The sequence below is a fragment of the Zingiber officinale genome, chromosome 8A, assembly GCF_018446385.1.
Source record: "Zingiber officinale cultivar Zhangliang chromosome 8A, Zo_v1.1, whole genome shotgun sequence".
In the NCBI taxonomy this organism is placed as follows: Eukaryota; Viridiplantae; Streptophyta; class Magnoliopsida; order Zingiberales; family Zingiberaceae; genus Zingiber; species Zingiber officinale.
Window position 1 is genome coordinate 30520569 of NC_056000.1, and position 17444 is coordinate 30538012.

A 17444-nucleotide genomic window follows, 5' to 3' on the forward strand; every position below is an offset into this window, starting at 1 on the left:
TTATATCAGCTTCCTATATGCGAAAGTACGCAGCTACCCCCACGGAGATTAAGATGAATAAATTTGGAGATTAAGATGAATAAAATTTGATCCGCATATCTTTATTTCCAAATAACCATTAAATCTACAGTTAATTCGATCCTAAAATTAATAAAAAATAATAATTTGAGTGCTGATCACGATCCTGAAATTCACATTTTTTTAAAAAATTATTTAGCATTTTAAAAAATACTTGGTACCCAAATATAATCATTTGTTACATTATATTGTGCAAAATGCAATTGGGAGAAAACCAAAAGAACTCCCTTATTTTCATTAATATTAAAAGATTATCTTATTTTTCAAAATATTAAAAAGGCACTCTATATACAATTGTATCATAATAAATTTTGTTCCAAACTATTTTAATTTAAGAAGTTTTGATCAAAATTATTCTAATAATTTTGATCAATTTACTAATGTAATACTAAAATTGAATGGTTAAATTAACCAATAATTAAAAATGAAGTGGATAATGCGAAAAAAAATAATCTTACATAAAAAAATCTGACAAATAAAAGGAAAACTTAAAATTATATTAAGTTAAAGATAATTAAAATAGAAACATATAAGATTAGTCTATTTATAATTATTTTTCATTATTACAATAAAAAATAATATTAATTTCAAACAACAAAAATTAAATGTCTAATTTATTATAAATGTGTTAAATTTTAATATTTTTATATTAGATAGACGATTTTTTTCTTTGTCTATCCAATAAATATAAATCATAGCTTATGCACATTAAAAAATTGACTTATAGAATATTTATCTTTAGTAAGAATCAAATTTGATTCTCTTAATTGTTCATCTGTATTATCACTACACCACACTGTTTGAAATATTTTTTATTTCCATTTATCTCAAATCACTAATTTAAAATATCTTTTATTTTTAAAGATTTTTTTTCCTTTATAAATTTGTATTGAATTTATTTTCTTCACGATTATTTTTTTCTGGCATTATTTATTTCTTTATTTATTTGTATTATTTACGCTATAGTAATTTTGATAAGCATTCGACCAATTTTAATTAAATTAGACCTATTTTAACTAAATTAAAACAGTTTTTGTCAATATTTATGTAATTTTAATCAATATCAAATAATTTTAACTATAATTATTTAATAATTTTAGTATATTATAGCAGTTTTGGAAAACTGTAATAGGAGCATTAAAATAAGAGCATTTTGGGATATAAGAAATAAAGGCATTTTTGGAATAAATGAATTATTCTTTAAATAATAATAAAAATAAAGAATGCTTAATTCTTTTCCAACCCAATATACTAAATTTCAACCATCATCTTTTTCTGTAATTACTACTGATGGAAGGGTAAAAAGTGGAACAAACAAAGTCAGGAGGCGTCGGCGACCTCGCTCTCTTCCCGTGTACAACCCGCTGCCTGCTCAGCAAAGCTAACCATAACCAAATTTGTTCCTTTTCTACCTAAACCTACTGATCCATTGCAGCTTTACAACAAATTTTGTTCCTTTTCAGACTGATCCCTACCCATGTCGGTATTTCACGTCTGTTTTCTATCATTTAGGGTTTCATCTGTTTAGGGAATGATAAGCCACTGGAGAAAGGACGTGTTAATCCTTAGTTTCTTATTTATCGCCTGCATGATTGAAAATCCGTTGATTGATTTGTATCTCTCTATTTGTTCTTTTGATCCCTTCTTTTTGAATGTGATATGCATGATTCTGTTTGTCTGTTAACTTTTGATGCTCCATCACATCACATCACATCACATGCTTAAGTGTTGATGCTAGTTGAGTTTGTGAATCGTGGGCATGGTCACTGTCCTGTTTGCATCCGCTAAAGAAAATTTGCAGGATCCGACCGCAGTTCTTCCCTCCCAGATAACACGGTATGGATGAATGTGTAGGTCGTCCGTGGAGTTGACTCAATGCCTTTGACTTTAAGTTTTTTGTGAACTAGCAATTAATTCATCAAGAGAATCTCATGGCCCCTTTAAATATTATGGAATGTTCACAATTTCACATCCAGCGTCAACAAAGGAGTCACAAGTTTGAAACCTTGAAAAATTGCAATGAGGGAGAGATGTAATTGATCCTTATCCTACCTGATGAAAGTTATATTTACCGACTGAGGGCTGCCGTGCTGATTCGGGTTATGGCCGGCGCACAGGCTGTGAGAAACTCCTGGCTTTTAGCTCTTCCTCAGGTGAAGGATGCGTGGTGGAGAACCTCAGCAGTCTTGGAGCCTACCCGGTCGGCTCCTCCAATCGTCATGGTCTCCAATATTTTGGGTATCTGTTTTCTCCCTTTCTCTCAATTTTACCTCTGGCATGGACAGGAAGCTCAATATGATTTGAAATTATAAAAAATCATCCATTTGCAGAATTTGAAGCACCAAACTTGAGGTATGCAGCAGAAAATTTTCTTAATCAGCAAACCTTGTGAATTGTGAATGAAGAATCTTGAAGTTGTGTATTACTTACCGGCTCCATTCACTAGCTATGTCATCATTTTAGCTCTAAAATTTTGTAAGCTCAACTTGAACAAATCAGCTTTTCGATAGGAAACTAGCTGACAAAGTTGCTGCTGCTGGATTCTCGGTGGTAGTTCCTAACTTTTTCATGGTGATCCCTATATACCTAATCCTAACAAACCTGCAACAGCATTGGGCAGTATGTTTATCATCATCATGCTTTTATGCGATTTGAGTTTCACCATTGTATTTTCTCGCCGTCCCTTCTTGATGTGATATCTAGGACAAAGGTCTTAAAGATGTTAAATCTGTAATCAAACATTGGTAAAGGCACCTCTGTATTTGGGGCTGCAGGATTTAGCTGGGGTGGTGTGTTTTTCTCGCGTGCTACTTCCCTGTATGAGCCTTCTTTTTTCTACTATTTTCTTTCAATCTTATTGGGCAAGGTAGTTGTTAAACTAGCAAAGACTGATTATGTCACGGCTGTAGTAATGCTGCACCCATCATTAGTAACAACTGATGATATCAGTTCTATTGGTGTTCTTTCTTTATAGAGGTCAATCTAAATCCCATTGAATCAATTCTTTTGACTACAAAACTGATTATTGATTACAATTTAGAGAAATGATTTGACTTTCATTTTCAGTAAGTTATTGCATTTTTTTTCATATATGTAACTAAAATTTGACATGGAAATCAACAACTGAAGTTTCCTTCAGAGATTAAATGCCCCGCAGCGATACATGCTGCTGAGAATGACAGCATCACTCCCCCTGAGCTAGTGAAGCAGTTTGAGGAAATTCTATCTGACAAAATTGAGATAGTCTCCCTTTGAAATCGTCACTGGAATGCAAGAGATGAAAAACACTAAGATTCTTTGGTTTTGGCTTTGAAACTAATTGAAATACGACAAATGAATTGATGTAAATGAGTTTCTTGGGTCCAAGTTTAAATGATATTAGCAGTCAGGAAAAAAATGATATGTGATGCTTTCATGGAATGTTGCCTCAGGTGGACAGTTTTGAGAAGATCTTTGCTGGTGTTTCTCATGGATGGACTGCTCCATATGATGCTGCTGACGATGAAGCGGCAGTAAAGAAAGTTGAAGAATCTCATCAGGACATGTTGGATTGGTTCCTTAAGTATCTTAAGTGAATTCTCATAGTGAATTTACGGCAAGAAAATAGAATTTTAGAGAAAAAAAATCCATCTCTAATAGTATTTTTTCCATCTTTAAAGAAAGTTTGAGATGGGAATATTTTGTCTCAAAAATTCATTAATGAAAGTCCTATTGTTAGTTTTGAGATAAAAATATTTCGTCTCTAATTTCATAAATAAATTAGAAAATTATTTATAAATTTATTTTTAAATGTGACCAAATAAAATTAATTTTAAATATAAATTTTATCTCTAGTTTTTATTAATCTATTTCAAATAATATATCAAATATAATTTAAACCTATTTATAATTTTGTTTATACATCTTTTAAATACATATATAATTTTATTTTTAAATTTATCACTAATTTGTTATTATATTTTATTTCTATATTTCTCATATACATATCACTTTACAAAACAATTATCCATTTCAAATAAATTAAAAATATTTAAAACAACAAATTTTACCTCTAAAAGTATAATATAATTAATATTTAGATAAATAAATATTCACATCATCCAAATAAATTTAATCATTAATCAAATTATAAATAACTAATAAAATTTTAAATTTCATCACAAATAATTTAATCTTTATTTCATCTATCACAACGCTGATAGAACTAGACCCTTTTGAATATAAATATTTTGTATATCCTACTTTTTGAATCATTTTATAAATTATCATTTAGATTTTCTTTTCTTTATGTACCCTCCTCAATAAGTTTATCTTCCAATTGTCTATTTTTTATAACAAATTTTAATTTATTTTTTACTTTTAATAATTTCTTCTTTTATCCTCTTGTTAATAACACATATGTTTTCAATTTCTTGTGATAGTTTTTGTTCTTTTCATTAGAGCACATTTTATTGGAATTTTCATTGTATAATCTTTCAAAGTGTTGATTATATATATTCAAATTCATACACCCTCTCTTTACAAGCGCACCCACTACATCATACCATATTTTGATATTGAATGAAGGCTAAATAGAGTGATCGTCAACATTGTGTTTCTCTCTATATTATTTCTATTCAAATAACTTATATTAATCTAATAAATATAAAAATAAACAAGTGAGATGTCAATACAATATAAAAAAATTAATGAACAATTAATTATGTTGAGTTAAACTAACTTGAGTCAATTTATTGTTCACAAATTCTCTAGTACCTTGTTTCATTTTATGCATTCGTTCAAAAACCTCAAATTCATTAATTTCTCGTCTCAAATCTATTTTCTACAATAATACATAACTTTTGTCAATATAAAACAAAACAAATGAAATGCATTGAATTTAGATCTAAATATAAAATTTTAATAAATGTGATATGTAAATTATTGGGATAAATACAGAAAAGGAGGTTTGCCAACTTATCATGGTGTGCTCCAAGAGAAATTAAATCCTAATATATTTGGTAATAGATTCATCCTTTATTATCATTTTATTTTTACTTGAAATTTCATGATCTTCTTTATTTTAATGATTTTTAACCAAGCCATTGCATATATTAGCTTCCATCCATTTAGGTTCCCTACCTATTATATCTAATATATTAAGTTCCCTTCCTAAATCTTCTTAATTATTATCATATATCTCTCACTTACATTTTGTATTATATCTTTTTTATTTCTCTATCTATAAAATTATCTCATTTATATCTCAAATGTCTCAAATCCAATAAACAATCAATGGTTATAGATAATAACAAAGATGAATTAATTTATACAAAATGATATAATTTTTTTAGAACATAAAATATATTATTTATCTTAAAATTTTTCCAAAGCAACTCCTTAATATCATTAGGCATATTTTTCTATGTTGGTCATTTTCTTTAATCACTCCTGTAATATCATTTATAATGTTACTAGGAACCTCAATTTCAGTAATCTAAAGACAACAAAATTAACAATATTATAGCATGAAAAATAATTTATTACACAATTATTAAGACAAATTAAATTTAAAAGGTTGACTTATTTATAACCCCATCTATTTTGGTGTCTTCATCAATATTCGATGCAACCTGAGACCCTTGGTTAGGCCTTCTTCATCAAACTATTAATGAACTATCTTTTTCATATTTAGTATTATTAGAGTAATAGGTGATATTGTTCACCTTAAGTAGCATAGTATCACCAGTCTCACAGTGAAATATAGGCAAGTAAATCACGGAGGGTATTTTACCTTAGCGTAGTGACCCTTTGCATGGAGAGGTCAAACAGCCAACAAGGTATTTTGCACCCATTAAAAATTAACATTAAAATCTATTAAAGTAAATGCACATGCAAATATCAACTACGCTAACCTATTGGAGCATCATTGATCACATACATCATTTTCTAAAATTTTTCTTCCCTCCTCATTACTTATTCAAGTCCAATCAAAATCTTAATTAGAACCCTTAATCATCATAGTTCTATAATGACATCCTTCTACTCCGAGGGTTTAGCTGAGTTGGTACTCAAGTGATAAATTTATTGTAAGTATCACGGATTAGTTTTCATGCAATCAACCGAGTTAAGTTCAACAGCATAGCCAGAATTTGCATTCAGGGGGGCGAATTCAAGTTGACCATGGCACGCTGCTGAGGTCGCGTTGACCTTGCAACCTCGCTGCAAGGCCGCGACCAAAGTGAGACCTTGCTGTGATGCCACCGCCAAGCCGTCACTAAGAGAGGAGAGGGAAGGAGAGAAGATCGAGCATACCAGTGGGATGCATGCCGGTGCTAAAGATCGAAGAAGAGAGGAGAGGAGTGTGCTAAAGATCGGAGAGGAGGTCGATCAAGGAGTAAGATTTTAGGACGCTTAAAAGAAAATTCGAGAATGAAAACTTTAATTAGAAAATCAATTAGTAACGAAAATTTAATTTAATCTCTAAAATAGAGATGGAAACTTATTCCGTTGCTAAAATAGTGACGGAAGTAAATTTTCGTAGCTAATTAAATAGTCTAAATAAGTATAGAGATGGAATTGACAACGAAATTTAGTTTTGTTGTTAGATTACTGACCATAATTTATTTCAGTCGCTAATTAGAGATGAAACTTAAATTTCGTCGCTAATTATGAGTTTTCTTGTAGTGAATTATATGATTAGTTTGAATAAATAATATGAATTAATTGATTAAATTTTAAATGATCGTCAATGAAATTGATCACCGTCATATAATAAATCAACCATTAAATGCAATAGAAGATCTCAATATCTGTAAATATTTGACATACTTGACTAGCAAACAAAATTATAAATATATAAACAATTAACACTATATGCTTTTTCTAACACTTAAATTCATAATCGAAAGAGATAAAACAAGAAAATTTTACCTCAATCAAAAAGCGTTTGTTGTGGAGCGTCGACGAAGTGACGACGGGAATGCTAGCAGCAAACGACAATGGTGCTAGTGACAGCGACGTGCGGCATAACAACGTGGACGACGACGACGACATTAATGTGTGTTGGAGGGTTTTCGGGCTAAAATTAAGGTTAGGGAAAAAATAATAAGGGGATTATGAGGGGAAGAAGACAACAGGAGAGGAAAAAATGAGAGGAGATTAGGAGGAAGAAGAAAACATAGGAGGGGAGAGGGGAAAAAAGTATGAGCAATTGGAGAGAGAAAAAAATATGGAAAGAGAAAAAAAAAGGTTGGCGGAGAGAGAAAAAAAGGTTCTGGTTCATTTTAATTGAATATTTTGTGAAAAAATCCTTAAATTTTTAAAATTTATAACTAAATCCTTTTAAAAAAAAATTCACAGTATTAATTTTCCCCCCTAAATTTTAGGGGGGCGGTCGCACCCCCTCAACCCCATGTAGCTACGCCCCTGGTTAAATTAGACTATGTAATTGTTGATGTCTTGTGTCTAAGTGTGTAGGAACTTAGGAATACAAGAAATCGAGTGGAAGGCGCAGCGAGCGAGAAAGATGACACGGGAAACGAGTTGACATACTTAGTGCATCCGAGGGATGAGGATCTATAGAAGAGTAAACCGGTGGATAAGAAGGGCGCACGTGAAACATTCGAGTGATGAGAAATTAGAAGGAAGCCTGCACGAGGAAAAGATTGAAGTTGGGATCGGGTGAGCTCAACTTTTGGATGACCAGAACATCATCCACGTGAAGAAAGTTGACTTTGGATCTGCCAGCCACCAGAGCGAGTGCACCTCAAGAAGGAGGCGCCTTGCTGGATCATGGAGGCATCCTCGTGCCTCCCTTGGAGGCGTCCTCGCGCCTCCCTTGGAGGCATCCTCGCGCCTCCCTTGGAGGCACCCTAGATCGACTGGGCCACCCTGGATTGACTGAGTCGCCTCCCATTGACCAAAGCCATTGGCTGACCATTGAAGTTCGGATAAAGTTTTATCCACACTAAAGGCGCCTCTACCTTATTTGAGGCGCCTCCAGGCCATGTCAGCACAACGATAACAACTTCTAAGAGGTTATAAAAGGTCCCATAGAGCTAGGTATTAAACATCAATGATTGTATTTATCTTCCTAACTATTTTTGAGCTTTTAAAAACTGTAAGAGGTTACTCTGCCTTCACGAAGAAGATTTTTAATGGAGTTTTTAACTGTCTTGGATTAACAACCACCTAAATTATATCCAAGTAAATTTTTTTATCCACTTACTTATTTGTTTATGTTTTTGTTTTTGTTTAATTAATATTATGTCTTTGCTTTGTTCAAAAGCAAGAGATTATTCTAACTTCTTTTTAGGACTATTCACCTCTGCCCCCTCTAGCCGGCCTCACCTGGACCTATAATTGGTATCAAAGTAAGGTACGCTTCAGAAGGTGTTACGTCCTGAGAGTAAGGTTGTCCGACGAAAATTAAACAACACCTCCCCTATAGCAATGAGAAATAAAACATGTATACAATGCCACAAGACAACTCACAAGCCATCAACAACAGTCCACAAGGCTAAAACATATATAACCACATAGTTATATATATAGCTCATACGATTGGAACAAAAAGAACATAACCACGTAGTTGTATAATAAGCAACTCATACGACTGTAACAAAATATAGCGGAAGTCATAAAATAACAAACACCACACCACAAAACTGTTGGAACCCCAAGGTTATTTTGGTGTGATCAACAAGTTAAGTTAGGTCCTATGGTATTTTAACCTTGTGTCTAAGTATGCAGGAGCTTAGGAGTACAGGGAGTCAAGCGAAAAACGCAGCTAGCGAGAAGGACGGCACGGGAAAGTGCGTCTGAGGGACGAGGCGCTGCGGAAGAGTACACCGACCGAGGAGAATGAAGTGTGTAGTGTTTTCGAGGGACGAAAAGCCGGAGCAGAAGATTGCTCGAGGAGCAAGAGACGTAACTAGCAAGAAGGTCGGCACGGGGTGTGACCGAGGAGTGAAGAGCTGCGGATGAGTACGCTGGCGGACAAGATGGAAGCACGTAACGATTCCGAGGGACGAGAAATCATAGCGGAAGCCTGCTCGAGAAGGCCGAAATTGGGTTCGGGTGAGCCTTATTTCGGTTGGCTGAAATCACCCAAGCGAGCCGGAGCGGAAGATCTGGACCGAGGCAAACGGAACCGGAGCAAAGGCTCAGACCAGAAAAAGTCGACTCTATTGGCTTTCCTGGTCCGAGCGCCTGGACCAGTCTGGGGCGCCCGGAACCCTTCCGGGTGCCCAGATTTGAAGTTTATCAAGATCGCGGTCAAACGCGATCTATGCGAGAAGGGATAAAGTTTTATCCCCTCCCAGGCGCCTGAAATCCTTCCAGGCGCCCCGACCAAGGCTATAAATATAGCCTTGGTCCAAGAAGTTGAATCAACTCAAGCAAACAACATTTCCAACACTTGTACACTTTCTATAGAGTTTAGCTTCTATTTTTCTGTGCGTCATTACTGTAAGAGGCTTCTCCGCCTGAAGGAGATACTAATGCGACACATTCTTTAGATTAACAACCTCCCCGGTTGTAACCAAGTCAAATCCGGTGCCTCTTCTTTTTGTTATCTTCTGTTTATTTATTTTATGCAAGTGTTATTCTGAGAGTTCGAGAAGGGTAGTTTTCTTTTACTTTTGTAGGGTTATTCAACCCCCCCTCTAGCCGGTCAACGCGGTCCAACAAGTAGTATCAGAGCGAGGATGCCTCAGAAGGACTAATCGTCGACTGAAGCAACGGGATGGCCGGAACGAACATCTACCCACCAACGTTCGAGAGGGAGTTCGCTTTTTGGAAGTGACGAATGCAGGTTTTTTTAAAAAAAATTGATTTTAATATGTTATTAATAATGACGTATGGTTATGAAGCTCCAAAGGATACAAAAGGAGAAGAACTTGAGGAGCATCAATGGACTGACGAGCAGCGCGATGAATTCATGACAAACGGTAAGGCTGAATCCCGCCTTCTGAGTGTACTACCTACCCAGGATCTCGAAAGAGTCGGAAAATATAGAAGCACAAAAGAAATTTGGGAAAAGTTCTTGAAGCTCTATGAAGAACCATTTGAAGTCGACTCCTCGATGGACATTGAGTCATCGTCAGAAGAATCTAAGACTGAGAAAATTATTAGGACAACTCTAACAGCCGAATTCCATCCCGAGGACACAGAAAACTCATCTCAGATAAGCATCAATGAAAGGGAAGAGTCTTCGGAAGAAAGCAACTCAACAGGGGGAGCATCAAAAGTCGACAAGGTAAGTCATGTACGGTCTCCACCTCCTGACCAATTGCTTAATTCGGTTAAAATACTGTCGAAAGATTTTTTCGAGTTAAAAATTATATTATCGAAACATTTTTACGAATTAAAAATTAAAAATAAAGCAAAGAATAGTGAGTTTAAAGAAACTCTAGCAACAGATTGTCGATTAAAGAATCTCGATGAACTAACAAGAGAAAATGACATTTTAAAGGAACAAATACAATTTTCTGCATGTTCAAAATTCCTTGCTTTAAATTTGAGAAATTATGGCAAACTAAAATGGAAATTTAAACATCACTAACATAAACTATGAATTAGACTTAGCGCTTTCAGCAAAAAAATTAAACAGCTAATTTCCTTATGAGGCTTTGTCTAAGAAAGTGGTTATTGCTCCAATAACCAAGAAGGCCTAGTGCCTCACTACCGCCTAGAAGTTAAAATATTTAGATGAAATGTTTAATTAACTTTCTGATAAAGCATTAAAGTTAAAATTAAATAATGCTTTAGAAAGTCTTTCAAATATTTTTTTTGGAAATTAAAAAAATGTGTGTGTGTGTGTGTATATATATATATATTATGCTTAGAAAAAATTTCTTGTGTAAGTTTTCTACTTAGAAAATTCTCAAAAACAATTTTGATTGCAAAAACTTAGAAATTTTCTTTGAGATTTTCTTTTACTTAGAAATGTTTTCTAAAAATCATTGAAATCATTTTCAAAATTTTCTAAGTTTAACCCTTAGATTTTTTTTTAACCCCAATTTTTATGTGATCAAAGGGGGAGAAGGCAAAGTATAAGTCTAGGGGGAAGTAGACCAATTTTTTTCTACAATTCTTCTATCTTTTTGTACTTTATTGTAATATTAGTTATTTTATTTTTATATCTATTTACCCTAGCTTAACTTGGGTTGCTCACATCAAAAAGGGGGAGATTGTTGGAACCCCAAGGTTGTTTTGGTGTGATCAATAAGTTAAGTTAGGTCCTGTGGTGTTTTAACCTTGTGTCTAAGCGTGCAGGAGTTTATGAGTACAGGGACTCGAGCGGAAAACACAGCTAGCGAGAAGGACGACACGGGAGAGTGTGTCTGAGGGACGAGGCACTGCAGAAGAGTACATCGGCGGAGGAGAATGAAACGTGCGATGTTTTCGAGAGACGAGAAGCCGGAGCGGAAGATTGCTCGGGGAGCAAGAGACGCAGCTAGCGAGAAGGTCGGTACGGGGTGTGATCGAGGGACGAAGAGCTGTGAATGACTATGCTGGCGGACTAGAAGGAAACACACGACGATCCCGAAGAACGAGAAGCCGGAGCGGAAGCCTGCTCGAGAAGGTCGAAATTGGATTTGGGTGAGCCTTATTTCGGATGGCTGAAATCACCCAAGCGAGCCGGAGCGGAAGATCTGGACCGAGGCGAATGGAACCGGAGCAGAGGGCTCGAACCAGAAAAAGGATCAAGATTGTGGTCAAACGCGATCTATACGAGAAGGGATAAAGTTTTATCCCCTCCCAGACGTCCGAAACCCTTTCAAGTGCCCCGACCAAGGCTATAAATATAGCCATGGTCCAAGAAGCTGAATCAACTCAAGCAATCAGCATTTCCAACACTTGTAAGCTTTCTATAGAGTTTAGCTTCTATTTTTCTGTGCGTCATTACTGTAAGAGGCTTCTCCGCCTGAAGGAGATACTAGTGCGACACATTCCTTGGATTAACAACCCCCCTCCTCCGTTGTAACCAAGTCAAATCCGGTGCCTCTTCTTTTTGTTATCTTCTATTTATTTATTTTATGCAAGTGTTATTCTGAGAGTTCAAGAATGGTAGTTTTCTTTTACTTTTGCAGGGCTATCCAACCCCCCTTCTAGCCGGCCAACGTAGTCCAACAAAAATAACTAACTGCGAGCCGGCTCGGCTTGACACAACAGCAACAAACCAAAATACACACAACCACAAGACTAAACTCCAAGTCCACATCGAGTTATTACAATGCCAAGTTCACAAATTCAAAACACAAATAACATAGGAAACAAAACCAGAAAACCATCCTCGGATGTGACATGAGACCAGCAATCAGGATCCTCCAAGTGTCCTTGCATCATCTACCTGTTCTCTGGTGAAAGAAAAGCCAGATCAAGGGGTGATGAGTGTTGGGACTCAGCAGGTAATAGACAAATAGTGCATGAGCATAATATATGTATAGGGAGCTAAAAGGTATACAGTCTTATAAGGAAAAGTATCATGAACTACAGAGACATCATAATGAATGTCCATACCTGAATCCATATACTAAGCTAGTAATAGAAGGTCAGGGGTAGTGAGGAACTGCAATAGTACCGCTTCTAACTACAAGGGTAACATATGAGGTATATACATAGTACCAATAAGTAAGCCAGTGTATAACACATGCAACAAATATATAACTCAATATATGTAAGCATATCACATGGATATAATAAAATAACAGCATAAGTAAGCAAACAACAACATAAGCAAGCATAATGATAAAAGCATATGCACGGATGGTCACTCCTGCCCACCCTTCTGTACCACGACCCCTGTATGGTCAAGAGACCGGGATAATGACAATCGTACACATTTCAGTTACCACTACTCTCGAGTGGCCGAGTGGACTGGTGCTGAGTAGCTAACTAGCTACGTAGCAATGGGGTCTCTATTACTCGCAACTCCAGCTACCACTACCCATGAGTGGTCGAGTGAGGGCACAACAGGACAAGCGACACATACTCCAGCTACCACTACTCATGAGTGACCGAGTGTGCGACTCTAGTCAATGACTCTCTCGACCACAAGAGAGAATTTATCGTTGACATGCATGCAATGCTATGTGTGTGTGTGTGTATATATATATATATATATATATATATATAAACAGAAATCAGGTATGCTACAGTAAGTTAACATTCTCAATAAGGTATGTAAATAAACAACAATTAAAGTAAGTAAATATGGTATCTAGTATCTGTTGGATCGTGAATTTCGCTAGGGGGGGTGAATAGCGATTAAAAATTTAGAAAGAGTACACAGCGAAAAGAATAAACAAAAAGAAAAAACAATGCTAACAAAAGTTGTTTTTTACTTGGTTCGGAGTCTGTGTCGACTCCTACTCCAAGGCCCGCACGCAAGAGTGCTTTCGATAGACAATCCACTAGCAATTCGAAATATTACAGATGAAGTTACAATTGCTTTTAAAGGAAAATAATACCGACAAAAACTAAGGAATGACAAGAAAAGCCCGTTGTCGGAGGAGCGTCGTAGGAGTGTAGCACGGCAGAGCAAGCAGTGGAAGATCTTCTTGTTGTTGTCTTGACTCCAGCCTTTACCCTCCTTATATAAGAGGTTCGGGGCACCTGGAACCTCCAAGGCGCCCTGAATATGATGTAGCCGAGCCAACCAGGGCGCTCCGCGTGGAGAGATAACGTTGTGGATAAAAGTTCACCTCCGGGCGCCCTGATCCCTCCCGGGCGCCCAGACTCATTTTTTAGCAGATTCCTTCCTGCAAGAAAACGTTAGTCCGGAGGCAAATATAAGATATATCCTGCAACACAGAGTATTAACACATTTTAAAATTAAGCAGAATATTAATTAGATTTCGTCTCCTCGAGACCAGAATCTAGTCACGATCTCGACTTAGATATCCGAAATAGATCTAAATCGGATCGACGCCTAATGTTCCCTTCCCAGGAACGCGTCCTCACAGTTACTTTCGTCTAGTGACTTACCTTCACTTACCTGCCAGACGATCGGTCAGCCCTTCGACCCGTCTGGACTTCGTGTCAGCTACTTGATCAGCCCGTCGACTTAGCTAAGCTTCCCTGCAACACTGAGTTAGCACAGTATTAACAGAATTCAAGTATAACCTAAAGTTAGCTAACCTCCTACAGTTGCCTAGCTTCACTCACTAGGACTTCCATTGTCTGGCTTCACTCTCCAGGACTTCCTTCACCTAGCTTCACTCACTAGGGTCTGGCTTCACTCATCAGGACTTCCTTCACCTAGTTTCACTCACTACACCCCAGCTTCACTCACCGGGACTTCCACTGCCTAGCTTCACTCACTAAGGCCCGACTTCACTCACCGGGACTTCCACTTTGCCTGACCTTTGGTTATGACTTACCTTTGCTAGTCACCTAGTCTTGACTAGACTTCTCTCTCCCAAACATCAAGTCATATTTGGGTCAACCCTTGGTCATATTGTCAAACATCGAAACCCTAGAGGTCAATTGCACCAACAGTATCTATTAAATATCATGGATGGCAACGAAAGACTGTATAGACCATCAAAACGATCAACTCAAAGATTGAGTGGATAAATATCAAACTCAGGAAAAATATGAGTGGAGTCAAGGTAAATACAGCAACTCTCCGAATATAACTCATACACTAAGGTCAAAGTATTAATGAATCAAGGTAAGAAGTAAATGAATTTATCTATCGATCATGATAAACCAATCTCACGTCGAGATGCTCATCTCGAATCAACGTCTTACAAATCATATATTGTACAGTTTAGCTAATCACATAAGTAATAACTAGCTAAACCTAAAGATCCAAACCCATAGGAAAAATCCTATTCAAATCGATCATTCATTATCCTTAATCAATGATTAGCTTCAATTACTCTCATCCATGAATCCTTAATTATAATCCATTCAATACTGCCAATAAGAAACCATATAAATCCAACCCATCACCACTAATCATAATATCAATATAATGATTATGATAACGATCATGTACTCTTCTAAATCAAACAATCCACTAATCAATCCAAGTTAATCAACTAAGTATAAATTAATCAATTCAACACAAACTAATCAAACACCATAATCAATTAGATTAAATACTTCTAACTATTCCACCTCTATATAGGATTTATTTCAGGCACAATCAATCCAAAACTCACCCAATTCTAGAAATGGATCAATTCTCCATTCAACCATAAACATTCATCTCAATAACAATCAATCCACATGATAATCAAACACAAACCCAAATCCACTTAAGCAACAGTTCACAATTAAATAGAATTAGGACCCCCTAACCATTCCATAACTAGAACAAATCTAGTTCATATACAAAATTATCTTCACAACTTATCCAAATTTGATTCACTGTTTGATTAAGAAATCCAATCATAACAACAATAGAAGTAGAGCTCTCCTTTCAGATCCGATAAGAGGATGGTATCACGGTGATAACTGGAGTTAGTTGAAGGTGTTGCCCTCCAAATCAAATAACCCTAAATCAGCAATACGTATAGATTCCATACCTAAATCATCTACTAGAGGTAATTGGTTATCTTGAGTGTGACCATTGGCAACAAGAAAGACTCCAGCAGCCACTGAGTGCTGAGACGATGGCCACAGTAGCTACGACTGAGTGCTGGAGATGATGGCCACAGTAGTTGCGGTTGCTGAGTATTGGAGACGATGATCGCGATACAACTCCAACAAAGGGAAACAACATGGTGGAGATAGGAAATCCAAGGACTCACTGCTCCAGTTAGGTTCCCAAGTCGGAGGAGGTTAGCTCAGCCCTTCCTACACCAATTCCCCCTTCCGGCACCGGCGACACCTAGCAATCAACCGACAATGAGATCGAGAGAGAGAGAGAGAGAGAGAGTGGCAATGTCTGGTAGATCAAGGCAGCGATGGTGACACGAGGCAAAAAGATCAGCTGGGAATCGGGATGGCTTCCTACTCGTGGTCGGAGAGAAGCCGGTGGCGCACGGGAGTCTAGTGATCAGGCAAAGCAACGTGGACGACTATCAACATAGGGAACAGGTGCAACGCGATAAGGATCAGAAATGAGTGGAGAAGAGGAATAGGGGGAAAAGAGCACGATAACATTAATATAATTAAACCCTTAATTCCTCAATCAACTCCCTCTTAATTGGGTACTCTAAACAATCTTCCCCTAAGCCCAATAGATTTATCCTCTTAAACGTGTCATACGAACTCCGTTTAAATTCTGAAAAATTTCTAAAAATTTTTAAAAAATCTAGTAAGATTATTACTCTAATAACACTTATTATTAAATTTGTCATATCTTACAGGACTAATTGTCAACTAAAGTAATAAGAAGATGGTCGGAGCAAACATTTTGTAGGCCCCTTGTGACCGGCAAGAGGGGAGTGAATTGTCCTACATAATAACAACAACAAATTCCTTTCTTAAACTATCGGGCTTTAAACAATTACATACTTAAAGAAATAATAGAAGTAAGAAGAGTACGAGATAAATAATTTACTTGGTTTGCAATCAGAAGATTGCTACTCCAAGGAAAGTCAGCTTACTATTAAGATCTCCTTCTTGAGCAAAACGTCGGGGGCGGAGAACTCTCGTACACAAAAATGAAAAATAGAATGAATTTCAAAGTACACAATGTATTGTTTTTCAAATGAAGAAGATCATGACTCTATTTATTGTCCACTGGGCGAATTTGACCTTTTACTGACATAGCACAATTCGGGCTCCCGGACCCTCTTCGGGTGCCCCCAGCGTGGTAAAACTCTATCTCCACATAACGGCTACGCAACAACCAAGTGATAACGTTTCATCCATTTCTAGATGCCTGGATCCGCTCTGGGTGCCTAGACCTTTACTGATATGGATCCAAAAGTTGATTCACAGTATCAAAGCACCTTTTTGAGCACCCTAGTGGTCCGAGCGCTTGGACCAGCTGGTCCAGGCACTCTGACCAGCTGGTCCGAGCGCTTGGATAGTCAAGTTTTGCTGAATGATCCGAGAGCCCGGATCAGTCAACTTTGGCTGACTGATCCGATGCCTTCTCTTGTCACTTGGGTAATTTTGACTATCCAGAATTAAGCTCACCCAAATCCATCTTCCAACCTTCTTCTCGAACAATCTTCTACTCTGGCTTCTCGTCCCTCGAAAATGTAGTGCGCTTTCTTCTCGTTTACCTGCGTACTCTTCCACAACACCTCATCTCTCAGACGCACCAAGCCCGTCGACTCTTTCCCATGACATCCTTCTTGCTAGATGGGTCTTTCGCTCGACTTCTTGTGCTCCTAAGTTCTTGCACACTTAGACACAAGAATCAAAACACAACAGGACCTAACCTAACTTGGTTGATCAAATCAAAACTATCA

General features: G+C 36.7%; 1 pseudogene; it reads left to right on the forward strand.

The window, feature by feature from the left end:
- The first annotated feature begins 1370 nt into the window (after positions 1–1370).
- Positions 1371–3781, forward strand: LOC122010661 (annotated as a pseudogene).
- The last annotated feature ends 13663 nt before the right edge of the window (positions 3782–17444 follow it).